We start from the raw sequence: 15,816 nt of genomic DNA, 5'->3' as shown, positions 1-15,816 counted from the left end.
AAGCTCTTTCAGTCTTTCTTTAAATCATGTTTTAGATATAATGTTAAATTGTGTTAACTAATGTTCATATAGACTCAGGAGTCAATGTATGTAAACTTCTTAAAATGAGATTTAAGAAAGAGTGTAATGCGTAGTAGCAAAAATGGGACAACAGTGATTGAGATTGGGGTCTCTGACCTCATGACTTTGGACAGTGGACTTCCTTGAGAGCTACACAGAGCTCCTAACATTGCACTTTGCAGCTCTACCATCTTAGATCTACAGGCTCAGCTTCATTTCTTGGCCGCTGTCGTCCTGCAAAATCGTTGTGGTTTGGATCTGCTAACAGCGTAGGAAGGAAGGCTTTGCCTGTTCCTTAGTGAAGAGTGATGTTTCTACACCAACTGCTCTGGCATTGTACAAGATAAAATAAAAAACCTACAAGAAGATCTGGAAAGTCGTAGGAGCAAGCTCCACTCTAATTTCCTCTGGACTGGGTTATATGGGTGGCTCCCCTACTTCCTCCTGCTTATGGGACCGCTAATCAACATTATCCTTGTGTTCACCTTTGGGCCTTGCATAATCAATAAGCTTATCCATTTCCTGAAAAGCTAGGCTAAGTCTGTGCAGCTCACAGTGGTCCGACAGCATTATACCACCCTTCATAATGATGATTGGGAGCCCTATAGGATCATGGATCACTTGTATCAGGACACTGGGGTCTAAGTGTCTCTCCCTTAAGCCCTGCTCCTCCTGAGGGGCCCACCTGAAATGCTAAGGTGGTAGTCAATAACGGGTAAGATCCTCAGAGGAGGACAACCTAAGTCAGGCACACCTTCGAGTAAGGTGGACACCCAAACTGCTAGGGTGATGTTCCATGATGGGTAAGACCCTCCCAGGGGCAACCTAAGACAGACACACCCTTAATATAAAACAAAAAAGAAGTATATAGGGACTAATGACACGTTAACTAACTCAGGCTGACTCCTTATTCCCTGGCGAGTGAGCAAGATCAAGGCCTCAAAGGCAGTTTCAATAGTTAATGACGATAAATCGGACTGCCATCAGGGATTGGTTAACAACAGTTCCGCGAACGTGATCAGCTCGAGCTTGCCATATAGTCCTATGGGACTCTCGCTTGCGTGAACCCCCCGGGCCTTGCTGACTTTTAAGCTGATTGGTTCCTGCTTAGCCTCCACCCTACATAAAAGCTGTGTGACTTCCTCAATAACCGAGTTCCTGCTGTGACTGTTCTCCCTGACATGTCTGATTGCCCTCCGAGGACTCGGTGCAGGCGGTCAGTCGGCCCTACCTATCCCGGTCTGGCCTTGTTGGGGAGTGTCCCCTTCCCTTGTCACTGGTCGAGAAGAGCAGTGGGGCTTAAGATCCCGACAAATAGTTGTCTTTGATCTAACAAGATCAGATAAATTGAAATGTAAGATAAAACAGTATATAAATGTATTTTAGAAAAAAGGCATGTTATTGTCAGTCTCTGTTTTTCTTCCATTTTAAAACTCTAGTTTTAAGTGTCCTAGTAAACTGTCTCTTAATAAGCTGGGGTAAGTGGCACCAGCCTAAATTCAGTTTCCTGGGAGGCTAAGGCAGGAGGATTGCAAATTAGACATTAGCCTGGGCAACTTAGACTGTTTATCAAAATAAAATAACTGGGGCTGGGGACATAGCTCAGTAGCAGAACAATTATTAGAAAGTGTGCGGTCCTGGGTTCAATGCCCAGAACTACAAAAAAAAAGGGGGAAAAGTCAGTGATCCAAAATGGTGGACTAGAAGAAGGCTGCATTCCTTCTCATTCTGTGACTGGTGATTCAAGTAGAGAAAATGTTGTTTCTCCGAGAGGCAGCAATCACTGCCCACTGATCTCCTGCTGTCTTCCCCTCATTTGTCTGCCAAGATGGCCCACATTTTGAACACAGATTGCTCTCTGACTGCCACCTATCATCTGCCATTTGCCTGTTTGCCCTCCTCTTACCTGCCCATTGCCTGCCTTTCACCTACCCATCACCTGCTGCCTGATGTCCACCTGCTGATCATCTGCCATTAGCCTGCAGACTGCTCACAGAATGCCAGTGGATCACCTACTGCTTGCTGTTGCCTGGAAGTCCATTGTCACAGTACCTGCAGGTTTGGTTACATGCGGTCACTGCCATCTTGGGACATAGGCCAGGGCCTGTAGGTTTGCTGCCACCACTGCTGCCATCTTGGGGTGCAGCTGCCTTAGTCTGGGGACACTGGTCAGGGTCTGGAAACATACTGGGGTACCTACCCATCTGGTTGCACCTGAGTTCTTTCTGCTGGATGTGCTAGTGGCTGCCATGTGGTTACCTCTCTGTAGGGTCGCTCCTTTGTGCAAACATATCCCTGGTGGTCTCTCTGCAAGTTCAAAGGGCATTAAGATCTTGGGAGTGCAGCAAGGTAGAGCCTGGGGAAGTTGAAGCCGAGGTCCATTAGATTGCAGCTGGGTTTGCATGGGCTAGTCTGGGTCTGGCAAGCCTGTGGAATGCTGAAGACTAGGGGCAGTTCCTTGGGGGAAGTATAGGTAAGAGAAACTGGAGAACACCAGGCTCTCTCCAGTTCAGTGAGTCCTGAACTCTGCAGAGACACAAGGGGCCAGCTACAACCAGTGGGAAGACTGGAAGAGGGTATGAGAACATCTTGCTATCAGCTCACCCACCCAAACACTTGGGCACTGGACTGGAGCTAACATCAAACTTCAGAAATCCCCACCTATTGGTGGAGGAGGGAAGCCAATGGAAGCATTCAATTTTCCATTGAAACTTTCCTCCTTTTTTTTTTTTTTGCCCTCTCTCTCACACTTCTACCATCTTTGAATCAAAACAAAAACTAAACTAAGAAACTATAGAAATAAATAATACAATCAATGATTTAGACTTAACAGACATATATAGAATATTTGCTCCATCACTGAATGAATACACTTTCTTCTTAGCAGCACATGGATACTTCTCTAAAATAGATCATGTTATGCCACAAAGAAACTCTCAGCAAATAAAGAAAAATAGAAATATTACCCTGAATTCTATCAGGTCATAATGGAATGAAACTAGAAATCAATGACAAAATAAAAAAATAGGAGCTACTCCAACACCTGGAGACTAAATAGCATGCTATTGAATGATTAATGGATAACAGAAGAAATCAGGGAGGAAATAAAAAAATTCTTAGAAGTAAATGAGAACACCAATATAACATATCAATCTCTGGAATGCTAAGGCAGAACTCAGAGGAAAATTTATTGCATTGAGCTCATACATTAAAAGTCAACAAATAAATGACCTAACATTACATCTCAAAGTCCTAGAAAAAGAACAAATCAATACCAATAACAGAAGACAGGAAACAATTAAAATCAGAGCTGAAATCAATGAAATTGAAACAACAACAACAAAAAAAAATTGAAAGAAAAGTTGGTTCCTTGAAAAAATAAATAAAATTGATAAACACTTAGCTACCCTAATGAAGAGAAAGAGAAAGAAAACTCGAATAACTAAAATTCATGATGAAAAAGGAAATATGACAGATACTACCGAAATCCAGATTATCAGAAACTTTTTTTTTTTTTTTTTTTTTTTGTGGTGCTGGGGATCAAACCCAGGGCCTTGTGCTTGCAAGACAAGCACTCTACCAACTGAGCTCCCAGCCCCAGAAACCATTTTTAAAATTTATACTCAAATAAAATAGAAAATCTCAAAGACATCAACAAATTTCTAGAGACATATGATTTACCCAAACCGAAGCCAGAAGACACACACAATTTAAGTAGATCGATTTCAAGCAATAAAATAGAAGATGCCATCCAAAGTCTACCAACTGAGAGAGAAGAGTGCCTCAGACCTTGGTACACACAAGCAGGGAAGAGGTTGGAGAGAAGGACACATTTGGGGAGCACCCAGGCAGTAAGACAAAGCTCAGGCTTCCAGAGCTAGGACAGCTAGTGATTGATAGGGCTGCTCTTGCTAGTGAGAAGCATCCAAAGAGGCAAAAAGGGGCAAACAACCCAATGCAAGATGGGGAGTAAAGAGATGTTTGAAGATACTGTCAAGGAGCATGTCATCAATGAAGAATATAAAATAAAATCTGGAAGAATACATCGTTTCTGTATGGCCTGCATGGCCCATGCTCTTCAGTGGCCCAGTCTTATGGTTCAGTGGCTTTCTAAAGTGACTAAACCAGAAGGAAAAGATTATGCCTTTCATTGGTTAGTGTTGGGGACTCATATATCTGATGAGCTGAATCATTTGGTGGTGGCTCGAGTTCATATTCCAATGATGATACACAGTTTGGTGCTTCCTACTGTGACAGTGATAAGGGTAAATTTGATGGCTTTGGTTCTGTAACTAGAAAAATTGAATGTGAAACTAAAATTAATCATGAAGGAGAAGTAAACCAGGCTCCTTATTTGCCACAGAACCCTCACATCATTGCTACAAAAACATATTCTGATGTGTTTGTTTTTGACAATACAAAGTGTTAGGTTAAGAGGTCACCAAAAGGAAGGATATGCTCTATCCTGGAATTCAAAAATTGAGTGGACATCTCCTAAGTATATCTGATGACCATACTGTCTGCCTATGGGATATAAATGCAGGACCAAAGGAAAGCAAAACTGTGGAAGCTAAACTGATCTTTACTGGCCACTCAGCTGTTATAGAGGATATGGTCTGGCATCTCCTGTGTGAGTCATTGTTTGTATTTCTCACTGATGATCAGAAACTTATGATATGGGACACCAGGTTCAATACCACGTCTAAACTAGGCCACTTGGTGGATGCGCATACCACCAAGGTCAACTGCTTCTCGTTCAATCCCTACAGTGAGTTTATTCTAGCATCCGGCTCTGTGGATAAGACTGTAGCTTTGTGGGACCTGCATAACATAAAAGTCCATATGTTCAGAGAGATCCAAGATGGCGAACTAGAGGGAGGCTGCATTCCTTGTTCGCTCCCTAACTAGTTTCAAGCAGAGGATATCTGTTTCTTGGTGAGGCAGTTTTTGCTGCTTATTGATCCTCTGGTGTTTACACCATTTGTCTACTGCGATCACCTGAAGTCAGCCAGCATATTGATGCCTTTTTGATTGCAGATTGCTCACTGTCAGGCGCCTATCATCAGCCATTTGCCTTCCTCTTGCCTGTCCATTGCCTACCTTTCACCTATCCATTATCCACCAACCGAGGTTCACCTCCTGATCATCTGAGAGCAGTCAGCAAACTGACCACAGACTGCAAGTGGAGTGCCAGCTGTGTGCTGTTGCCTGGAAGTTCACTGTCACAGTACCTGCAGGTTTGGTTACACATGGCTGCCACAATTTTGAGACAACAGCCAGACCCTGTAGGACCCCTGGCTGGACTGAGTGAGCCCCATCTCCAGGATCCCTCAGCCTGACTGATCGCTCCCTGCCTCTGGGGCCCTCACATAGACTGACTGCTCCCTGCCACAAGGACCCCCAGACCAACTGACTGTGCCCTATCACTAGGACCCCCAGACTGACTGATTGCACCCCATCTCCAGGATCATGCAACCAGACTGACCACACCCTGCTTCCAGGACCTATGCCTGACCAGCCACACCCCACCTCCAGGACTTCCAGCCTGCCACACCCACACCCGAGCTGCAGCTCCCCATTTGCCAACACATATGGAAGCCAGAGCAGCCATCTTGGATAATCCTGGAAGCCGTAGCTCTGATCTTTAGGTGGGGCAAATCTCATCCTCAGATGCCTGCTGGAGACTTGAACCTCATTGTCAGGTACCTCTCATGCATCAGGCTACTGAACACTGGGAAATTTGAATACTATATGACTGTTAGACTGTAGATTTTCTTTATTCTCCTTGTTGAAAAATTTTGTTCTTATTTCTTTATTTTTCTTGCTCTCTTTTCCTTTTGTTTACCTGTTCCCTTAGAGTCTCTTCCTCCCTTTTCTCATACTAACAACCAACTTGTTTTGATTACACTGTCACTCTTTCTATTATCTAGAACTTCTATATATTCTTTTCTTATCCCATTAACAGCTACATCCTAGACCCCTCTGTATCCTCTTTGTCCTCCATTAGAAACTGTAGACCTTATTGCAAATCTGTTTGTTATACTGAAGATAACAATTGAACTCATTCTGTTTATTATGACAATATTGTTAATGTCTTCATAGGGGCTATTTGTTCTAGGATTGCATACTGTCTGAACTGGGCACTGCTAATATTGATCTCCCCCTTAAAGAAAAGGTTTTGGAAACCTATTGGGTCACTATAAGCTGATAGGGGAAATCTGCAATACCCCAGATCTGCACTGCTAGAGGGGAAGATACATGAACAACATGAAAAAACAAGGAAAGAAAATGATCTAAAAAAATCTAGATTCTATATTAATAGAATCCAGTGACAGTATGGTAGAAGAAATGTCAGAAAAGGACTTCATATTATACATGATTAAGATGATTTGTGAAGCAAAGAATGAAATAAGAGAGCAAATGCAGGAAATGGATGATAATACCAATAAGCATTTGAAAGAGCAACTGCAGGAAGCAAAAGATCATTTCAACAAAGAGATAGAGATTCAAAAAAAACAAAAACAAAAACAAAAAAACAACTAAATGGAAACCCTTGAAAGGAAGGAAACAATAAACCAAATAAAAAAAATCAATGGAAAGCATCACCAAAAAGACTAGACAACTTGGAAGACAGAACCTCAGACAATGAAGACAAAATATTTAATCTTGAAAATAAAGTTGCCCAAATAGAGAAGATGGTAAGAAATCATGAATAGAATCTCCAAGAACTATGGGACATCATGAAAAGACCAAATTTAAGAATTATCGGGATTGAGGCAGGCACAGAGATACAAACCAAAGGAATGAACAACCTATTTAATGAAATAATATCAGAAAATTTCCCAAACCTGAAGAATGAAATGGAAAATCAAATACAAGAGGCTTACAGAACACCAAATGCACAGAATCACAACAGATCCACACCAAGGCACATTATAATGGAAATGCCTAACATACAAAATAAAGATAGGATTTTGAAGGCCGCAAGAGGAAGCATCAGATTACATATAGGGAGAAACCAAAACAGATATCAGCAGATTTCTCAGCACAGACTCTAAAAGCTAGAAGGGCCTGGAACAACATATTTCAAGCTCTGAAAGAACATGGTTGCCAACCAAGAATCCTATACCCAGCAAAACTAACCTTCAGATTTGAAGATGAAAGAAAATCCTTCCATGATAAACAAAAGTTAAAAGAATTTACAAGTAGAAAGCCTGCGCTACAGAATATTCTCAACAAAATATTCCATGAAGAGGAAATGAAAAACAACAATGTAGGTCAGCAAAGGGAGGAACTACCTTAAAGAAAAATTCATTCAAAGGAGAAACCAAGCCAAGTTAAAAACCAAAAATAAGCCCAAATGACTGGGAATACAAATCATATCTCCATAATAACCCTGAATATTAATGGCCTAAACTCATCAATCAAAAGACACAGACTGGCAGAATGGACTAAAAAGAAAGACCCAACAATATGCTGCCTTCAAGAGACTCATTTCATAGAAAAAGACATCTACAGACAAAAGGTGAAAGAATGGGAAAAAACCTACCACACACATGAACTCAGTAAAAAATCAGGGGTTTCCATCCTTATTTCAGATAAAGCAGACTTCAAGCCAAAGTTAGTCAGAAGGGATAAACAAGGACATTTCATACTGCTTAAGGGAACCATAAATCAGGAAGAAATAACAATCATAAATATTTATGCCCCAAACAACAGTGCATCCATGTACATCAAACAAATCCTTCTCAATTCCAGGAATCAAATAGACCACAACACAACAATTCTGGGTGACTTTACACACCATTGTCACCACTGGATAGATCTTCCAAACAAAAACTAAACAAAGAAAACACAGAACTCAATAACACAATCAATAACCTAGACTTAACAGACATACAAAGAATATTCCATCCATCAATGAGTTAATTCACTTTCTTCTCAGCAGCACATGGAACCTTCTCGAAAAAACAGACCATATGTTATGCCACAAAGCAGCCCTTAGTAAATGCAAAAAAATAGAGATATTGTGTTGTGTTCTCTATCAGCTCATAATGGAATAAAATTAGAAATCAATGACAAAATAAAAAACAGAAATTACTCCAACACCTGGAAACTAAATAATATGCTACTGAATGAAACATGGATAACAGAAAACATCAGGGAGGAGATGAAAAAATTTTAGAGGTAAATGAGAACAATGATACAACATATCAAAATATCTGGAACACTATGAAAGCAGTACTAACAGGAAAATTCATTGCATGGAGTGCATTCAAGAAAAGAATAAAAAGTCAACAATTAAATGACCTAACATTACAGCTCAAAGCCCCAGAAAAAGAAGAATATATCAACACCAAAAGTAGAAGACAGGACATAATTAAAATCAGAGCTGAAATCAATTAAACTGAAACAAAAGAAACAATTCAAAAAATTGACAAAACAAAAAGTTGGTTCTTTGAAAAAAGTAAACAAAATAGCCACACTAACAAAGAGAAAGAGAGAAAATTCAAATTACTAAACTTCGTGATGAAAAAGGAAGTAGCACGACAGACACCACTGAAATACATAACATAATGAGAAGGTACTTTGAAAATCTATATTCCAACAAAATAGAAAATACCGAAGACATCAACAAATTTCTAGAGACATATTATCCTCCCAAACTGAACCAGGAGGACATAGACAATTTAAACAGATCAATATCAAGCAATGAAATAGAAGAAGCCATCAAAAGCTTACCTTCCAAGAAAAGCCCAGGACCAGATGGATTCTCAGCCGAGTTCTACAAGACCTTCAAAGAAGAACTCATTCCAATACTTCTGAAAGTATTTCAGGAAAAAGAAAAGGTGGGTACATTACCAAACTCATTTTATGAAGCTAATATCACCCTCATACCCAAACCAGGCAAAGACACATCAAGGAAAGAAAATTTTAGACCAATATCCTGGATAAATATAGATGCAAAGATCCTTAATAAAATACTGGCAAACCGTATCCAAAAACATATTAAAAAAATTGTGCACCACGATCAAGTGGGGTTCACCCCTGGAATGCAAGGATGGTTTAACATCTATAAATCAATAAACATAATCCATCATGTCAATAGATTTAAGGATAAGAATCATATGGTTATCTTAACTGATGCAGAAAAAGCATTTCACAAAATACAACACCCCTTCATGCTCACACTAGAAAAAATAGGAATATTAGGAACATACCTCAACATTGTAAAGGCTATTTATGCTAAGCCCACAGTCAACATCATTTTTTTTTTTGTGGTGCTGGGGATTGAACCCAGGGCCTTGTGCTTGCGAGGCGAGCACTCTACCAACTGAGCTATCTCCGTAGTCCTCAACATCATTCTTTTTTTTTTTTTCCCCCTTTTAAATTTTTATTTTTTTAATTTATTTTTATTGTAAACAAAATGGGATATATGTTGTTTGTTTGTACATGGAGTAAAAGCATACCATTTGTGTAAACATACATTTAGATAGGGTAATGTTGTTTGATTCATTCTGTTATTTTTTTCCTCCCCTCACACCTCCCACCCCTCTTTTCCCTCTATACAGTCCCTCCTTCCTCCATTCTTGCCCCCTCCCACCCCCATTATATGTCATCATCTACTTATCAGTGAGATCATTCTTCCTTTGGTTTTTTGAGATTGGCTTTTATCACTTAGCATGATATTTTCCAATTTCATCCATTTGCCTGCAAATGCCATAATTTTATTCTGCTTTATTATGGCTGAGTAATATTCCATTTTATATATATACCACAGTTTCTTTATCCATTCATCAATTGAAGGGCAGCTAGGTTGGTTCCACAATCTGGCTATTGTGAGAATTGAGCAGCTATGAATACTGATGTGGCTGTATCTCTGTAGTATGCTGATTTTAAGTCCTTTGGTTATAGGCCAAGGAGTGGGATAGCTGGGTCAAATGGTGGTTCCATTCCAAGTTTTCTAAGGAACCTCCACACTGCTTTCCAGAGTGGCCGCACTAATTTGCAACTCCACCAGAAATGTATGAGTGTTCCTTTTTCCCCACATCCTAGCCAACAACTATTGTTGCTTGTATTCTTGATAATCACCATTCTAATTGTGGTGAGATGAAGTCTTAGGATAGTTTTGATTTTCATTTCTCTTATTACTAAAGTAATTGAATATTTTTTCATATATCTGTTGATTGCTTGTAGATCTTCTGTGAAGTGTGTATTCATTCCTTAGCCCATTTGTATTCTTGGTGTAGAGTTTTTTGAGTTCTTTATAGATTCTGGAAATCAGTGCTCTATCTGAAGTATGAGTGGCAAAGATATTCTCCCACTCTGTAGGCTCTCTCTTCACATTGCTGATAGTTTCCTTCACTGAGATAAAGATTTTTTAGTCTGAATCTATCCCAGTTATTGATTCTTGCTTTTATTTCTTGTGCTATGGGAGTCCTGTTAAGGAAGTCTATGGCCATACTACCAAAAGTGCTATACAGATTCAATGCAATTCCAATTAAAATCCCAATGACGTACCTCACAGAAATAGAGCAAGCAATCATGAAATTCAACTGGAAAAATAAGAAACCCAGAATAGCTAAAGCAATCCTTAGCAGGAACAGTGAAGCAGGGGATATCACACTACCAGACCTTCAATTATACTACAAAGCAATAGTAACAAAAACAGCATGGTATTGGCACCAAAATAAACAGGTAGATCAATGGTACAGAGTAGAGGACATGGACACAAACCAAATAAATACGATTTTCTCACACTAGACAAAAGTGCCAAAAATATGCAATGGAGAAAAGATAGCCTTTTCAACAAATGGTGCTGGGAAAACTGGAAATCCACATGCAGCAGAGTGAACCTAAACTCCTATCTCACACCCTGCACAAAAATCAACTCAAAATGGATCAGGGACCTCAGAATCAGACTAGAGACCCTCCATCTTATAGAAGAAAATGTAGGTCCAAATCTTCAACATGTCAGCCCAGGATCAGACTTCCCTTTTTTATTAATGAGAAGGTTCTGTGGTTTCAAATCTCAATGTGACACCATTCTTCTGTGGCAATAAGTTAATCCATATAGAATTTGGTATAGAAACATCAGATAGATACTCAAGGACCAGAGTCAAAGATTTATCTGTGTAAATGATGTCTTGTAAGGTTACTATGTTTGCATGATTTAAATCCTTTAAGAGTGAAACTTCTCTTTTAGCTGTACTGGGTGTGCCTTCTTTGTGTTCCAAACAGAATTTCCACCAAATTCTCTGTCACTTTACTTTTTCCTTTATAAACTATTGCATATGTACCCTTTACAAGTTTTTCTAATTTGATGTAGGTTTCTGATTTCCCAAGCCCCATTTCTGACTGCAAGCAAAACTAGGATAAATTGAGTATTTATTCTTAAAATTTCATCTCTTCCTCAACTTCTAAACCTCTCCAATTCTCCATTGAGATCCATCTATGTTTATGATTTCTGAGACAAACACCTGTCGGTGACTGGACTTCATCAGATGACTTCTAGAAGATTGGTCACTCTCAACATCTGATCCCATTTTTAGATATTTGTGATCAATATCTCCTCGGGGATGGCCAGATCCACAGTTGAAGAGGTCGCAGCCCCAGCCTCCGAATCCATTTCCACGTTGAACAGAGTCAACATCATTCTTAATGGAGAAAAACTGAAAGCATTCCGTTTAAAATCGGGAACAAGACAGGGATGCCCTCTTTCATCACTTCTATTCAACATTGTCCTTGACCTACTAGCCAGAGCAATTAGACAGACTAAAGAAATTAAAGGGATATGAATAGGAAAAGAGGAACTTAAGTTGTCACTATTTGCTGATGACATCATTCTCTATTTAGAGGACCCAAAAAACTCCTCCAGAAAACTTCTAGACCTCATAAATGAATTCAGCAAAATAGCAGGTTATAAAATCAACAAGCATAAGTCTAAAGCATTTTTATACATAAGCGATGAAACATCTCAAAGGGAAATGAGGAAAACAACTCCATTTGCAATAGCCTCAAAAAACATAAAACACTTGGGAATCAATATAACCAAAGTGGTAAAAGATCTCTACAAAGAAAACTAGAAAACATTGAAGAAAGAAATTGAGGAAGATCTTAGAAGATGGAAAGATATCCCATGTTCTTGGATAGGCAGAATCAATATTATCAAAATGGCCATACTTCCAAAGGTGCTATGCAAATTTAATGCAATTCCCATTAAAATCCCTATGACATTCCTCATAGAAACAGAAAAAGGAATCATGAAATTCATCTAGAAGAACAAAAGACCCAGAATAGCCAAAGCAATCCTGGGCAGGAAGAGTGATGCAGGAGGTATCACAATACCAGACCTTAATCTCTACTATAGAGCAATAGTAACAAAAATGGCATGGTATTGACAGGTATACCAATGGTACAGGATAGAAGACACAGGAACATACCCACATAAGTACAGTTATATCATACTAGACAAAGGTGCCAAAAACTTATAAAGGGGAAAAGATAGCCTCTTCAACAAATGGTGCTGGCAAAACTGGAAATCCATATGCAGTAAAATGAAACTAAGCCCCTATGTCTCACCCTGTACAAAACTCAACTCAAAATGGATCCAGGATCTAGGAATTAGGCCGGAGACACTTCACCAAATAGAAGAAAAAGTAGGTCTGATACTCCTTCATGTTGGCTTAGGACCAGACTTCCTTAAGATCTCCATAACACAAGAAATAAAAGCAAGAATCAATAAATGGGATAGATTCAAACTAAAAAGTTTTTTCTCAGCACAGGAAACAATCAGTAATGTGAAAAGAGAGCCTACAGAAGGGGAGAAAATCTTTTCCACACACACTTCAGACAGAGCACTCATCTCCAAAGTTTATAAAGAACTTTAAAAACTTTATGCCAGAAATACAAAGAACCCAATCAATAAATGGGCTAAGGATGGGCAGACACTTCAGAGAAGAAGATATTCAGGTGATCAACAAATCTATGAAAAAGTGCTCATCATCCCTTGTAATTTGAGAAACACAAATTAAAACCACCCTAAGATTTCATCTAACTCCAATTAGAATGGCTATTATCAAGAACACAAATAATAAGTGTTGGCATGGATGCGGGGGAAAAGGTACACTCATACATTGCTGGTGGAGTTGCAAATTGGTGCAGCCACTCTGGAAAGCAGTATGGAGATTCCTCAGAAAACTTGGAATGGACCCACCATTTGACTCAGCTATCCCACTCCTCGGTTTATAACCAAAGGACTTAAAATCAGCATACTACAGTGATGCAGCCACATCAATTTTCATAGCAGCTCAATTCACAATAGCTAGATTGTGGAACCAACCTAGATGCTCTTCAGTTGACGAATGGATAAAGAAATGGTGGTACATATACACAATGGAATATTACTCATGCATAAAGAATAAAATTATGGCATTTGCTGGTAAATGGATGAAGTTGGAAAATATCATGCTAAGTGAAATAGGCCAAGACCAAAAAACTAAAGGCCAAATGTTTTTTCTGATAAGTGCATGGCAATATATAATGATGGGGGGTGGTGGGGGGAAGAGAAGAATGGAGGAACTTTGGATGGTGTAGAGGAAAAAGGGGTGGGAAGGGGTGGGGATGGAAAAACAGTAGAATGAAACAGACAGTATTACCCTATATATATGTATGATTACATGAATGGCATGAATATACATTGTGTACAACCATAGAAATGAAAAGTTATACCCCATTTGTGTACAATGAATCAAAACGTGTCTGTAAAAATAAAAAATACTTTAATAGAAAAAAACCAAGAAAACAAAAACAAAAAAGTCCATACCTTCAAATCCCATAAAGATTCACTGGTCTCCACATAAAGAAACTATCCTGATTTAAAGTGGTTCTGATCACTGCCCAACTGTGTGGGATTTAAGTAAAATTGGAAAAGAAAAATGAGCAGAAGATGCAGAAGATGGGCCTCTAGATTTCCTGTTCATTCATGGAAGACACACTACCAGGATTTTGGACTTCAGTTGGAACCCCAATGAGCCTTGGGTCATTTGCTCAGTGCTTGAGGAAAATATACAGATACGGCAAATGGCTGAAAATATTTAGTGATGAAAAGTCAGATGTCATATCAGAACTGGAGAGACAAGGATCTTAAACCCAAACGATGAGAGATGTTTCTGTTGTATGTAATGCTACATGAATGCTTGATTTATCAAGTGCCAAAAAGGCATTGTGTAGTAGGAAATGTAAGTGGATGGTTTATGGCATTCTTTACCCTCTGATTCTGATTCTAGCACTTTCGAGTGAGTTGTTGCGTACTATATCATATTGTAGTTGTTAGGGAAGAAAAGAATGATGCTTAAGAAAGAATATCACCATTGTTTTAAAATAAAAGTAGCAGGGTACTGCCTTTGATTCAACTGTTTTAAGTTATCATTTTCTCAAATTAAGTGCTTGCTGTTCCTGAATATACAAGGATAACCTTTACACTTTTTCCTGCCAACACTTCTTGATTGACTTTGCAGAAATAAAGTTTTTGTTTTTTGTTTTTCGGTGCTGGGGATTGAACCCAGGGCCTTGTACTTGTAAGGCAAGCACTCTACCAACTGAGGTATATCCCCAGCCCCAGAAATAAAGTTCTAAAATAAAAAAAAATTTACCAACAAAGAAAAGTCCAGGACCATATGGATTCTCAGTGGAGTTCTATGAGACCTTCCAAAAAGAATTAGCACCGATATCCCTCAAATTATTCCATGAAATAGAAAAGGAGGGAACCCTTCTAAACTAATGCTATGAGGTTAGTATCAACCTGATACCAAAACCAGACAAAGACACATCAAGGAAAGAACACTTCACACCAATATCCCTGATGAGCAAAAATTCTCAATAAATTTTTGGCAAAACACATACAAAAGCATATTAAAAAGATTGTGTACCATAATCAAGTAGGGTTCATCCTAGGGATGCAAGGTTGGTTCAAAATACAGAAATCAATAAATGTAATTCATCATATCAACAGACTTAAAGAATCATATCATTATCTCACTAGATGCAGAAAAAGCATTTAATCAAATACAGCACCCCTTCATGTTCAAAACACTAGAAAAACTAAGGATGGTAGGAACATACCTCAACATTGTAAAAGCTACCTATGCTAAGCCCATGGCAAACATTGTCCTAAATGAAGAAAAACTGAAAGTATTTCCTCTAAGAACTAGAACAAGACAGGGATGCCCACTTTCACTACTTCTATTCAACATCATCCTTGAAACTCTAGCCAGAGCAATCACACAGACAAAAGAAATTAAAGGGATATAAATAGGAAAAGAAGAGATCAAACTATCACTATTTGCCAATGACATGATTCTGTAATTGGAAGATCCAAAAAAATTCCACCAAAAATTTTCTAGACCTCATAAATAAATTCAGCAAAGTAGCAGGATATAAAATCAGTACTCGTAAATCAAATGCATTTCTACACATCAGTAATGAATCCATTGAACAAGAAATAAAGAAAACTACCCCATTCAATCACCTCAAAAAAAAAAAAAATTTGGAAATTAATCTAACAAAAGAGGTGAAAGACCTCTACAATGAAAACTACAGAACACTAAAAAAAGAAATTGAAGAAGATGGAAAGACCTCCAATGCTCTTGGATAGGCAGAATCAATATTGTTAAAATGGTTATATTATCAAAATTATTATACAGATTTAATGCAATTCCTATTAAAATCCCAGTGATGTTCTCCATAGAAGTAGAA

At 38.7% G+C, this 15,816-nt stretch overlaps 1 long non-coding RNA gene and 1 pseudogene across 2 annotated transcripts in view; both read left to right on the top strand.

Moving 5' to 3' along the window:
• The window catches only part of LOC306646932, a 332,017-nt gene that overhangs the window by 178,998 nt on the left and 137,203 nt on the right, over nt 1-15,816 (top strand). The window lies entirely within an intron of this gene.
• On the top strand, nt 3,657-14,591 carry LOC306646526 (histone-binding protein RBBP7-like; annotated as a pseudogene). The gene is made up of 2 exons: nt 3,657-4,896; nt 13,858-14,591. The product of its transcript is annotated as a histone-binding protein RBBP7-like (transcript).

The sequence above is a fragment of the Sciurus vulgaris genome (genome assembly GCF_902686455.1).
Source record: "Sciurus vulgaris genome assembly, chromosome: 16".
NCBI classification, from domain to species: domain Eukaryota; kingdom Metazoa; phylum Chordata; class Mammalia; order Rodentia; family Sciuridae; genus Sciurus; species Sciurus vulgaris.
The sequence above is the reverse complement of the archived record's forward strand: the minus strand, read 5'-3'. Positions and strand labels throughout refer to the sequence as shown.